The 14,323-nt window shown below is 43.0% G+C and overlaps 1 protein-coding gene across 3 annotated transcripts in view; it reads right to left on the reverse strand.

Moving 5' to 3' along the window:
• Positions 1–14,323, reverse strand: part of BASP1 (brain abundant membrane attached signal protein 1) — a 55,899-nt gene that overhangs the window by 12,474 nt on the left and 29,102 nt on the right. The gene's annotated exons all lie outside the window — the stretch shown is intronic.

A 14,323-nucleotide genomic window follows, 5' to 3' on the forward strand; every position in this document is an offset into this window, starting at 1 on the left:
GGCTGCAAAGCTCCCACAGGTTTATAAGCAACGCAATCCATGATTGATTTTAAGGTAACCTGCAAAGTTAGAACTCATGAATTGTATCTGCGGACAAACTCTTCACCAGACCAACTGGGTTTATAATTACTGCGGCCTAAAAAAATACCCAAGTTACTAGTTAGCTGAAGCAAATATTAGGGTAAGAGAAAAGGGGGTGAAATTACCTTTAAGAAAGAATTTACAAGAGCACCGGGGTGGCTTAGTCGGTTAAGTATCAAGACTCCATGATTTCAGCTCAGGTCATGATCTCCCAGTTCCAGAAGGGGCCTCACACTGGGGCAGAGCCTGCTTGGGATTCTCTCTCCCTCCCTCCCTCCCCACTGCTCATGTGTGTGCGCGCTCTCTCTCTCTCTCAAAATAAATAAACAAACATTAAAGAAAAAGAATTTATAAAGAATGAAGAAACACGACATGTTCAAAAACTATATTCGATAAGAACAGATATGCCCCAATATGCAGTGGGGCGCCTGGGTGGCTCAGTTGGTTGAGCATCCGACTTTGGCTCAGGTCATGATCTCCCAGTTCATGGGTTCAAGGCTCGCATGGGGCTCTCTGCTGTCAGCACAGGGCCCGCTTCGGATCTTCTGTCCCTGCTTCTCTCTGCCCCTCCTCTGCTCACACTTTCTCTCTCAAAAATAAATAAAACATTAACAAAAAAAAACAAAAAAAAAAAACTTAAAAAAGAATCCAACATGCAGAGTGGCCTCAAGAAGTTCAAATGTTCAGAAATTATTCTAGAAGAGACTTAATCTTAAGAAAAGAACTGTTTCGAGGTGGGTTCAAGTAGGAGCCATGCACAGAGACAAGTGAACCAAAAAACCTCCTCTCGTCTAGCAGGAGAGAGACGACATACAGAGACAATTAAAATGAGAGTAAGCTGAGTAAGCTAAGTGTTACAAGAGGGTGAAAAACCATACTTTTCCCAGAAGAGATAACCTTTAGTTGGAGTAAAGGCATCAGGAAAGTTTGATAGAGGAGATGGGGTCTGAGATAGTAGAAATATCAAAAGTATTTATACACATAGTACTTACTCTTACTGTATATTGACTCATTAACTGTCTCATCAATCCTATGGAGAAAGAATTATTATTACTACCCCCACTTTGCCCTGAGGAAACCAAGGCATGTTGCGGGTCAATAGCTCACCTAAGATCGTACAACTATTCCTCTGGAGGTGTTGGTGTGAACCCAAGCACGCTGGCACTTACGTGAGGTCTCGACCATCATGATAACCTCCCCGGACAGATAGCTACACTATCTATAGATGAAGACAGGAAAGCAGAAAGTCCAGTTAAGATTGTAAGAAAACCCTCTTGACATTGAGGAGATAGGTGAGGATGTATTTACCTGGAGGGAGGGATGATGGAATATAAATCTATAAGGGTCAACAGAAAAGAGCATTGCTACAGTAAAGGCAAAAGCCAAGACAAGAACTTGGAATGTTGTCAAGACAGAGTTTCTAAGGGTTTGGAAGCAGAGAAAATACATATGGGAAGAGAGGAAGAGACAAAGAAGGAAGAAAGAAACGAAAGGAGAAACAGGAAGGAGAAATCACTGATTATTCAAGGTTCCGGAAGACTCGCTCAGAAAGTAAGTCAAAATTGGGCTTGGTAAAGCTTACTTACTATACAGATGGGGAGGGAGAGAAAGGAGTGAGGGCAAGTCCAAGGCCAGTGGCGTGCCCAAACTCAGCATCCACATCCCTCTCTTTCAAGTGAACACGGTCAACTCCGACTTATTCTGGAACAAAGATTCACTACGATCTCAAAAGGATCTCTCTGCAGGGCACGTTAACTCATGAGCATTTGAAATAGTTGTTTACCTTTTAGTATTCCAGGTCTTTATTTTTCTAGTTATTTACCGTATCACTTAGCTTCTTTCATATTACAACACTTAGGATTTCTCAAGCACACAGAGAAAAAAGGACACCCATTTCATCAATTAAAGTGTTAAAGGATGAACACAGTGACCAATAAACCTGGAGAGGTCTTACTGGAAAACAATTTGATGTGCCCAAGTTAAAGCAAATAGGTTCATCACATTATATATAAAAGGCTTGGAAATAAGGGAAGGCACATTTGGTCTCTAGACCCTTATTCTCAATGTAAATATAAAAAGGACATTCAATCTTAAGAACTACTTTGCTACACTTACTCTTTCCTGATCATGCAATCTGGTCTTGATCTTTAATAAGCCATCCATCTGTCTCATCCTTGCTTAGCCCTTTTATATTCTGTTGTATTGGGCAGGGACCTTTAACAGTAACACAGATCTAGTCTTACTGGAGCATTGACCTAAAGCCCTTCTTCAAATTTCTTCAACACGTATCTGAAACCTCAAGAACAAAGGTTTTGTTTTACGGTTGTGAATCCACGATGGGTGCTCCATAAACATGGCAGGCTTACTCCACACTGAGAAATGCAATTTTCAAATTATAAACGTATAAAATGAAAGAACCAGGAGTATAAATTTGGTTACATAAGCTCAGCTGTTACACAGCAGTAGAAATAAGTATGCTAAATTACAACCGAAATCCCCATTCCATTAAATGAGACATGGCCAAGTTCCAGAGATCATCCACGGTGGCGAATTCTACAGCATTAGGGCCCATCACGTAATTAAGAGGAGGACGCACAAATCACTGCGAGACTTTTGAAGTTACTAAATGCATATTGTAGAAACCAATTTTTCAAAGTATATCTCCAGTTGGCTCTACAACTTTTAACCATACAACTGAATTTATGTGCTGCTATAAATATGACAGAGGACATTAAGCATGGCTTTGAATAGGAGGTTGACCGAACGCAGACCTTATGCAGAGGGTTTTTTTTTCCCCTCCCGTTTAAAACATCCTGCCACACGCAGCAGACCATCAGAAAACATGTATTATTCATTCTCATCAATAGCCTAATATGCTTTCTTTCAGAGTCTGCTGTGCATTTGCATCATTATTTATGTGCACTTAAGGAGTGGTCCTTTCAAGAGTCTTGGCTGCGACATTCTAACATTTGACTCCATATGAATCACCTGTTCTTTTCGCCAATAAAGCTAGTAAGTGAACCACAACCAACCCACGAAAGGCAAGCTAAGATCACTCCTGAACCACTCCTCCCATCCACTACCGACCTGGGAAACTAATATGTCCTATGACTGCCACTAACTGAAAGCTCTCAAGACAGAATTAAACAAAGCCCAGGGAAAAACAAAACAGAACAGAACAAAACAAAGCAACAACTTCCAGAAGCTGAGATATTCTGGGGGCTTACTGGTCAACTAGACAGATCATCCTAGGCTTGGAGCCGTAACAGATGCGCTCAATGTAGTCCCCTGGACAAAGTCTGACTAGTAGCCAGGGAGAAGGGAGGAGACCCGGCGGTGCAGGGAAAAACCACAGTTTTATTTCCAGTATTTTCTGTACCTAATCACGAAGGGCTGGTTCACACGTTTTATGACCACTTAAAATTGTCACATATTGACATTTTAATGTACCTTTTTGTTCTGGCACCAATAGTAAATGTAGTCGTATTTCCAGTCCTGCTGCTATTTCATAGTTTGATCATTTTCAAAGAAAACCATTCTATATATTTTGAGAGAGTGTGTGTGTGCCCGCACGTGAGCGGGGCAGAGAGGGAGACACAGCATCTGAAGCAGGCTTCAGGCTCCCAGCTGTCAGCACAGAGCCCGACATGGAGCTTGAACTCACGAGCCACGAGATCGCGACCTGAGCCAAAATGGGATGCTCAACCAACTAAGCCAGGCAGGCGCCCCTACAGGTCCTTGATGTTTAAGCAACGAATTTGCCCCTTTTCCCCCCCTTGGTGCTATGCTTAGCGCAAAACAAAGAAGAGTTTAGGAAACATGGGCTGAATTAAGGAAGAATACATTGAATCCACAGGCGAACAGTAAAAGCTGTCTCTTTTCAAGAGGCTACTGCAATGGTGAGCTTAAATAACACAAGGTCACCTCTAATGTCACTCGTAATGCGGCCCCCTACTCTTACAAGTGGAGTAGATCTCTCAATATTTCCCATCCAAGCATTCCCTCTCCACACTTGCCTTCTTCAGGTTTGAGTCTCCTGGCCACTTAATGAGCCATTGAATAATAAGAAAACATTGAAAGTCTGAGTCCCAGAGTGCTGTGAGATTGCAAAACATAACTGAGGGGTATTTGTTCCCAACCGGGAACTCCGAAAGCAAGACTCCGAAAGCAAGACTCCGAAAGCAAGACTTTTATCTCCACACCCGCTATGATAAAAATTCAATCCATATCTCCTCGCGGAATGAATGAATAGGAACGATTTCTAATTGAAGCAACTGGAATTCAGTACCAACTTGCCCCTCATGTCGACGTCATTCAAAATCTTTTTATTCGGTGAAATTTAAAAACAACATGTCAAATAAAAGTAGTGAAATTGGAGAACAGCGGAATCACGCCAGGACCTTGTTAATGATGCAGACCAAGGGGTCTTTTTCCAGATTCGCTCATGGGTCTAGCGTGGGTCCTAAGAATCGTATTTCTTAAGAAGCTAACGTGGTAGAAGTGAAGCCAGTGGCTCAGGGGACACTCACTGAGGAGTTTGCAGCCACACGGGAGTCGGCTAATGGTTTTGCCTCATCTATAAAAACTGAAACACGAAAATTCCAAAGACCGGTATGATTATTGGTAGCCATGAAGCAGAAAACGAGCATAGAAGAACACCTAGCTGGGTCTAACCCCGAGGTAAGGGGGGACAGAACAGGGTGGCGTCAGCCCCAATAAAATCTCGTCACCTACGGGGCCATCTTTGAGTTCTCTTTGCTGTCAGAATCACAAATACATTAGCATTATCGCGACTTCTCTCCCTCCCAGAACCTCTCCAGCAGCCATATCCCCCCCCCCACCTCCCTACCCCCCTGCTCTCCCCCCCCCCCAGCCCCATCATTAGTGCCACTGTTTAGCCACAGAAGGGGCACCACGCGAGCAGTCTGCAGAGAAGAGGAAGGTTCCAGACAGAAGAGCAGTGTTATATCAGCTGCAGAGAAGCACCCCCGCACCTACATCAGGCCTTAGGTGGTCCTTTGTTACTGCAGCAACTTTTCACACTGGGGGGACACACAGTAGGGCTCTGTAAACTCCCTTCTTACAGAACCAAAGCTTCAATTGTTGCTCTGGGTTTACAGCTCTCCCTGAGACAATATGCTTTTCCGGGAGCATCCATTTTATAGAATTAGACAACAGATTTTCCTCTTCTACTTCAAATGGAGCTTTGACGGCTGGCCAGTGAGTTTTGAGCCCCCATCCAATACACCCTGTGGGGAGAAAGCCCTTGGGCAATGAGGTCAGCAGGCCGAGTTCGGCTGTGTGAACTTGGGCGGGGAAGTTCACCTCAGCAAACTCGGTCTCACCTACAAAAGAAAAAAAAGTGGGGGGGGGGTGGGTAGGAGCGAGGTTGTTAATAGCATTAACTGCAGTACTGGCACGAGAGAGCAAAGTTCAGCTCATGACACACAGTAGGTATTCAGGAAATTTTCATTCACCTTTCTTTACCTCGTGAAAGAGAACACCACAGGCCCAAAATGGAGTCATGTATGCTAGGCCACGTCACCAAACCAGGGCTCAAGACCTAACCTACCTGCAGCTTCAACCTCCCCTTAGAAATGGAGGCTTACCCGGGCCAGTAAGGAATGTTCTCATCCGTGCTAATGAAGTAATCTGTCACATGGGCCCCCTCTATGCCCCTGAGGAAGATGAAGTCATCCACAAAACAGGAGCCCTTCTCTGCCCACTAAAGGAAGAGGACCTTGCCCGAAACAATCCTTTCTTTTCTTTTGCTAGTAACATCCTTGCCCTACCGGCCTTCCTACAAAAACCTTCCATTTTGTACAATTCCTGGGAGCTCCCCTCTACTGGCTAGATGGGATGCTGCCTGATTCACAAATGGGTTGATACAGCCAATTAGATCTCTAAACTTTACTCGATTAGATTTGTGTTTAACAACCTGAAACCTTTTCTCAGCCCTGTTAGCAGGTAATTGGTGGTGACCTTGAATTTCAAGATTAGGTAAAATAGAGGGGGAATAAATCACTGTATTCAAAACAGGCAAACAAATGGAAATTGATTCAATTATGGTCAAAAACAATCATTTTCCTTCACATTTAAATCCTAGCCTAAAGCCTGCAATACTCATCATATAATGAGTAGGTTTTAAGAGCAAGTGAATGTTACTAAATGTGCAAAATCTTACAATGATAAGAACAGTCGCCTCGTGTTGAGAAAAGATGAATGCCAACAGGGAACACCAAATGACTAAGGGAGCCCAGTACGTACGGGAGAAAGTGCCAGAAAAAAAAAAAAAAATCAAACGGGAGAATGTGTCTTAAAATGTGCTTGAAAGCAACTTTGGGAAAGAGTATTTTCCAACTGCATATCCACCTCCCTTGTTTTAGGTAGATCGGGAGGTTGTGGCAAAGGGCCATGCATAATACTCAGTTTTGCCCATCTTACCTGTTTGGAGTTCAGTAAAAGTTTTAAAATGGAAATATCAATAGTCCCTTTTCCTAGGAATATTTTATTTTCCATGTATAAAATAATACATTCAAACACAGAGTACAAGAAAGAGTTACCAGAAATCTTTCCTTGCTGTTAGTATAAAATTCAGGCAAGAAGTCGGCCATTTCTCTTTTTTTTCCTATAGGCTTAGAAAAAGCAAGTTAAGAAAATAGATTACCCAAATCCGTGAGCAGTCTTCTTGGAATCAGAGAGCCACCAGGGAACGAGACATTGGATTCCAAGCCACATGAGTATCATCACAGTTGGGACTCGCCTGCTGGCCAAGTGCTAAATATCATCCCAGCACGTGAACTTAAAACCGAGCACCTATTTAATGCCTCAGCAGTGTCCCTCTTGAGGGGTTCAAGCCATGCAAAACTCACCTTAGAAAAGGAACTCTCCTTAGAAAAGGAACTAACACCATTAATTGCACATGATCGCGTGAACTGGAATCAACAACGTTCTGTTCAACTTGGGTTTCAATCTCATTATGGCTGACGTGGAGAACAAAGGTAAAAGAAATGTAGAACAATTAAACTTCCTTACAACTTGCAACTTACAGCCCATTGACAAGGACTTGGGACCGGCAGAGTGACCTTCCTGCAGGAACTCAGGTGCCTGGAGGTTAACACTTGGTAAGGGCAAAGGGCAACCTTTGCTTGACATGAGCCTGACCTCCAGGATCCTGTACGGTTTCTTTAACATAATCCCATTTGGAAGCTTCCTTTATCTCTATCCCCTCAAGATATATGTTAGCAACTGGCCCACTGATACACATCTGAAGTGTCTCATGACTAAGGTTTTACTAGGCAATAGTAAATGACTCCTCAAGGTCCTGGAACAAATTCCCTAGAGACTTAAACTATCCCTAACCCCTTCCTTCCCAGCTTGAAGTGTATAATCAGTCACTCCTCACAACTTTTTCCGCCCACGGGTCCTGTCCCCATGCTTTAACATCACCTTTGTGGCACTGAAGACATCTCAAGAATTCTTTCCTGTTTGCTCCCAGACCCCCAACATTTCACATCAATGGTCACTACTAGAGATTTACGTTAAACAAGCCGCTTTTTAATTCTCCAAGGCTTGGTCATTTCGTTTGTGCTCTTAAGTGACTATCACTGTATCCCTTAGGTCTATAATTTTTGGTCTTTGCACAGATGTACAATAATCATGTGTGGATTGGATTAGATTGTATTGAGGACTCAAATCCACTTCCACGTTTCTTTCGGAAACGCCACAAATGTCCAGGCACTGTCCTTGGTTGCCTCGGAACTCCCATCCATAGGTCCGTCAAAGTCTAGACCCCAGGAAGATTACACCTTGTCAATTGGTCAAAGGCAGCAAGCAGATAAATAGTAGCTCGGGTGGGGGGGGGGGGGGTCTGGATTCTGACAGTGTGGCTTAGGCAATTTTAACAAGTACACTACGATGAAAAGTCAATTATTTGGCAAGAGTTAGAGGAGAAAATACATAGTCGGTGGCCCACATCTTTCCTAATGAGGCTTTCTAGGCTCTCCTAGGGATGTCTTTCAAAGTTCTGGTGCACCATCTGAGATGCAGAACAGGGCGGGTTGTTAAGGCAAGGGTGGGAAGTCAGGCTGCTATCAGACAACTGATGATTCACTCAGTCTGACACAAATTCCTTCTGATGAACAGACCAAGGATCCTATCTACACTCAACCCAAGTCTCCTATGTGGGTGTCTGGAGTTCCCCGTCTATAAGCCTACTCTGGTCTGGAGGACGGTGCTAAACAGAATGCACCATTGGCGGTGTGAGTCTTAAGCGATCTTTAGTTTTGACAGACGTGTTTGAGGAGAGGGGTACTGTCTTAATGAGAAAGTCAAAGGCACATATATTGTCCACTTCAAACAGAAGATGGGGATGATAGAGAAGACGTATTTAACGTGACAAAATCGACCCGATTTCACAAGCTGGCAAAACTCAGCCTCGGTCAAGATTCTGAGAGTTCCACTACTCCTTCCTGTCACCAACCTTGCAGCCCCACAACTTCTGAACCTGTAACACGGAGAGCAGCGGGTTAGAAGTCACATTTCCTGACTGACACTAGGCATGGGCATGGGGTGAGGGATTAGAAAACGCAGAGCAGCTTTGCACTGCCACGGTAACGGTCACCAGGTTCCAGGTGACTGTTAGGTATAAGGAGAATACAGAAGAAAGGCTGGGAAGGGAATATTCACCTCTGACTCATGAGTCGGTTTCAATGGAGAAAATCCCAGCAGACTTACGATAGTATTAGGTGGGCAGATTAGTTTACTATGTCAAGAACGCGAGACCAAAAATGGATTCAGTTGAATCAAAGGGAAGGAGAATCTTTGTTAGGATGGCTTCCCCTAGCCCTGGTGACCGGACACTTGTCCCTCACATCTCTGGACCTGCAACGTTCTTCTGTAAAACAAAGGGACTGAGCCAATTCGTCTCTAACACGTGAGACGTCTAAGACACTAATTCGGTAAATACCAAAGAGAGAAAAAATTTTCGTGTCCAGAATTACCGATGTGTTTAGAGCAATGGGTCCAAATAAATAAACGTGTAAGTAGGAGCACTGCAGGTTACGATAAATTACCATGTACAACTTAAAAAAAAAAAACAAAAAAACAAAGCTATGCCGTCAGTCAGTTGGAAGAGAGTGAATTAAAATTTCCTAAGACCACCCATAAAAGAGGGGGCACCCGTTAAAATAAAGACCAGTTGTCAGAACACCATTACTTTTTTTTAGTGTCGACTGATAGACCGGTCGACGTGGCATATATGAAACAAAGACATCCGGCATAGATAGTGTGTTAAGCTTTATCCGCTCCACTTTTTTTTTTTTTTTTAATTTTTTTTTTCAACGTTTATTTATTTTTGGGACAGAGAGAGACAGAGCATGAACGGGCGAGGGGCAGAGAGAGAGGGAGACACAGAATCGGAAACAGGCTCCAGGCTCTGAGCCATCAGCCCAGAGCCGGACGCAGGGCTCAAACTCACGGACCGCGAGACCGTGACCTGGCTGAAGTCGGACGCTTAACCGACTGCGCCACCCAGGCGCCCCGATCCTCTCCACTTTTATATTGGAACTCTCATCTAATTTAAGCCTAAAATGTCTTAGGAATCAGTACCAGGCACGACATATAGGAGAAAGTCATGATTCTGGATCACGTGACTCGCACTCTGCGACGACTCGGATGTGGGATTTGCAATTCTTCATCAAATGAAACTCGGAGAAATAATTGTAGTTCTTCAAAACGGTCACTGAGCTCTTCACTATTCACTGAAGATTCATGGCAATGAACGCCCATTGAATTGAATGTTTTTATCAAATTACTTCATTTAACTGATTCACACAGATTTATTCCACTTGTAATGTAACTCTGAAAAGTAGACTATGCTGAGATCCAAACCATCCTCTATGGCAGGCACGACGGACTCTTTATTTAGAATTAGCGGAACTTGACTGTGATGTGTGATTACAGCGGACTCTCGGGATTCCCCAAACCCAGCCTTTCCGCTCCTCCAGTCACCACAACTTTAGGAGAACTTTCGCACAAGGAGAAAATATTTTCTTTCCTATAAGTCATGAAGAGAGCCAAAGGTCAAACAGATACATAATAGCACTCAAAGGCAATGAGCGTGCAGGTGCTCAAGGTGTATCCTGAACCATGCAATGCCTGCGATGAAAAGGAACACACAAAAGGTGAATTACAATTATTTTAGCAAACATTTGCTCTGTCTCTTACAAATCAATGAGAACCAACAGCTAGAAAGAACAGAGAATCTGCTTATGACTCTCCTACAAATTAATTACGCTCACTGGTCATAATCGGCACTTATTTGCACACAAAATACTAAAGTCCTCTTGGTGTGTTCTTCTAGAAGAGATTGCCCTTAAAATCATCTAGTTGAAATTACTAAAAACTCTCCACTGCAGGACAAATACAGATTTGAACAGATTGTAAAACCACCAACAAGCCAATTCCACCTTACAAAGCTTTTTCCATGATAGCTGTGTACGTCGGCATTATACAAAGAAAAAAACACTAGATGAAGCAACTAAGTTGAAGGATTTTTCTGTTCCTTGAAGACTCCTGAGGTGGTCTTCTTACCGCCCGGGAGTAAAATGCATGCAAATATGCCAACAGTGTGAGGACCCACGACTCCTCTCATCTACAGATTCCAGTCTATCCCAGTGTGGCTATCAGGATACACCCTGATGGTGATCAGAGAAACTCAGAAGTCTGTTTGGTGGTCAAGGTCCTCTGTGACTTAGGGGTTGACGTGGAAGCGACAGATGACATTGAGACATTTGGAAGGACCTTGGTAACTCAGAATCCCATCAAGACTACACACAGGAAAATAAAATAGAGAACAAAACGGGGACTCCAATTTCACCCTTTTCATTTGTCCTCTCAGAACGGTCATCACACTTAGAAAAGATCGTTCTAGAGATAAGGTCAAGTTTAAGAACAAAATCAGCTACGTATTTTTCAAGGTCTGGAAACAAAGGGGAATAATTCACTACTTTCACAATTTTGTCAGATGATTTTACTTGCGGGCTTAAAAGCGGAAATTCTAGGGGCGCCTGGGTGGTTCAGTCGGTTAAGCGTCCGACTTCGGCTCAGGTCATGATCTCACGGCTCGTGAGTTCGAGCCCCGCGTCGGGCTCTGGGCTGACAGCTCAGAGCCTGGAGCCTGTTTCAGATTCTGTGTCTCCCTCTCTCTCTCTGACCCTCCCCCGTTCATGCTCTGTCTCTCTCTGTCTCAAAAGTAAATAAACGTTAAAAAAATTTTTTTTTTTAAAAAAGCAGAAATTCTAAAATTCACCTTTCTTCTAGAGCAGGGGCCAGCAAATGGGGCCACCCCCTTGCTTTTTCAAATAAAGTTTCATTAGAACACAGCCATGCCCATGGAGGAGGGCACTTGTTGGGATGAGCACTGGGTGTTGTATAGAAGTCAATTTGGCAATAAATTATATTAAAGAAAGAAAGATAAAAATAAAGAGACCTTCCATTTTTCACACATGACAAAAAGAAGAGTAGGAAATAAGGTGTTGGAAGCCAATGGTGTCAGATCTAAAGAGGATCCTTTCGGGGCACCTGGGTGGCGCAGTCGGTTAAGCGTCCGACTTCAGCTCAGGTCACGATCTCGCGGTCTGCGAGTTCGAGCCCCGCGTCGGGCTCTGGGCTGATGGCTCAGAGCCTGGAGCCTGCTTCCGATTCTGTGTCTCCCTCTCTCTGCCCCTCCCCCGTTCATGCTGTGTCTCTCTCTGTCTCAAAAATAAATAAATGTTAAAAAAAAATTTTAAAGAGGATCCTTTCATGCTCATGCTATCGCCATGCTGGACGGGTTAGGGACTTCTGACTAGTCGCTTAGTCTTGAAGGGCCAAAGTCTTCTAATTTTCAAAATAAAGATGGTATATCCTCATCGGGCGGCCGCATCCGGCGGTTTTTTGTTTGGTTATTTTTGTTCGTTCATTTTAAAAATGCCAATGAGCTAATCCGCATGGGTAACGTCAAGACAAACTATGAAGTTATATAGAATAAAGTTATATATATGTACACATAAATGGCTATTTTCAAAACAAAAAACAAACAAACACAGCCATGCCCATTCATTGTCGCACCCCCTCTGTTCTCAGGCTGCAAAAGCAGACTTGAGTAGTGGTGACAGAAATCACACGGCCGGCGGAGCCTAAAATGTTTGCTCTCTGGTCCCTTGAGGAAAAGTTGGCAGATTCCGGTCTAATCTAGTCTTAGATGAACATATTTAGCCAGTGCGAACAAGATAGTCCTTTTTTTTTTTTTTTTTAAATTTTCAAATTTTGTTTTTAATTTTTCAGAAATTAAAAAAAATTTTTTTTTTTTTTTTTTTAATTCTTTGAGAGCAAAGGGACTTGGGTTGTTAGCAACAGCACAGCTCTTACCAAGTCAAAACCTCCTGACAAGTCAACTTCTCAGGAGTCAGGGTACTGAGGCACAAAATCCAGAGCGGAACCAATAAATGCGCTTGGTTTCCAAGCCAGGGATCTAATCCCTTTCTGCGCCATGGCATGGAGTGAACTGCCGAGCCTCGGCAAGCCTGCTTTTCATAAGCATAAAATGGGGATAATAACACCTTGATGTGAGAAAAGATTTATTCAGAGGATCTTTTAATGATGAAATGAGACAACAAGGACCTCCGTGCTTTTCTTGAGCTGGCGGCATAGTCTTGTGTGCCCTTCAGATTATATCACACCTAGCCTTTTCTGAAGTTAAAATGTTCATCTTTGTGACGCGTCCATTATATCAAACAACAGTCCAACGGGAAAAATGAAGCTAAAATAAAAACACACCTATTGCTTCCCTCTAATTTCCCACACACCTGTCTTTCTCACCTTTAAGCCTCAACCTAAGTTTCTCTCTTCTGTCCGTGACTTCCTTCAAATGTTCACGGAGGCATCACCTTTGGTCCTTCGTCAACTCAGCTGTCTTGCTTTTCCTGAGAGATTCACCCACGTGCACAGTCTCAAGAGCCTTCTGGAATGCTAAGGTTCCTTTGTCTAGTGTCTACAGCTTACCGACTATTATTTCCTGAGCTACAGACTCGAGCACGCTGTGGTATACCACTGACCCAACACGGACATCCCTTGAGTACTTCAAACTCAAGATTTCCCCAAGTGAGCTCCTTACCACCTTTCCCACCTACCTGAATCTACTCCTTTTCTGTGTTCCCATCCAAGAGACTAAAACCATCCACCCACCCCCACTGCCACGGCAGAAATATGGGGGTTTTGTGGACCAACGCACACGACCACTATCACAACCGCTCTGGTATCCAATTACTTGTGTCCTTCTCCTATGTAAAATAAGTTCAGCTCCTCTACTAAGTGCTGGCAAACAAAATATGATCTAAAAAGTGTTGTACGTGCTTCTGAAGAAAGAGAGCTTGGCATTCCAGCCGCCATTTTGAACCACGAGGGCAGAAATCAACACTGAGAATGGAAGCTGAAAGACAGGACCCTGGTATCTTGAAAACACCACCGAACTACCACATCAGCCCTGGAGCCCATCGTTGGAATTTTATGTAAAAGAAAATTAAACTTCTCTCTCATTTAAGCCATTATAATTTTAAATTTTCTGTTCTATCTATGCAAAAAAAAAAAAATCTAATTCTAAGAGTAAATTTCTCAAACCCACTCCTTAAGTGCCAAAAATTCAGGTTAAAAATATCTCAACACATTTGGCAATAAATTATTCATAAGACTCCCTCCTCCCCATGACCATCTCTTAAACACATACATTTCTTAACAATTAGTGGTCAGAGTCTGGAATCACCCGAAAATAGCAAGCCTGCTCAATGAATTCACTGTGAAAAATAAATAGTAACAAAAATTAGGTTGATTCTTAATACTTACTGTAAAGTCAGTGCAGCTAAAAACAGACAAGTGAATCAAAAATACATCTCCTATAAAATACAAAGTTTCTATACAGAACAAAGTGACTTTTTATAGTCAAGTGGAACAAAAACCATCACATGGAAATTGGTGTATTTTAGTATGGATGGACCAAAGCACACCAGCAAGGGTCTTAGCAATAAGTAAAAGTAAAAGAGAACCCTAAAAAAACACATGCAAATGAGAAGCCTTAGGGATGGTCCAAAAAGAAAAAAAAAAAAAAAAGAGAGAGAGAGAGAGCTCAAGTTGTGGGTTTCAGAAAAATTAAGGAAATAGGAAGGCACAAAGCCGGCAAAGAGGCAGAAATGTTAGCATGGGGGAA

The sequence above is a fragment of the Prionailurus viverrinus genome, chromosome A1 (genome assembly GCF_022837055.1).
Source record: "Prionailurus viverrinus isolate Anna chromosome A1, UM_Priviv_1.0, whole genome shotgun sequence".
Lineage (NCBI taxonomy): Eukaryota > Metazoa > Chordata > Mammalia > Carnivora > Felidae > Prionailurus > Prionailurus viverrinus.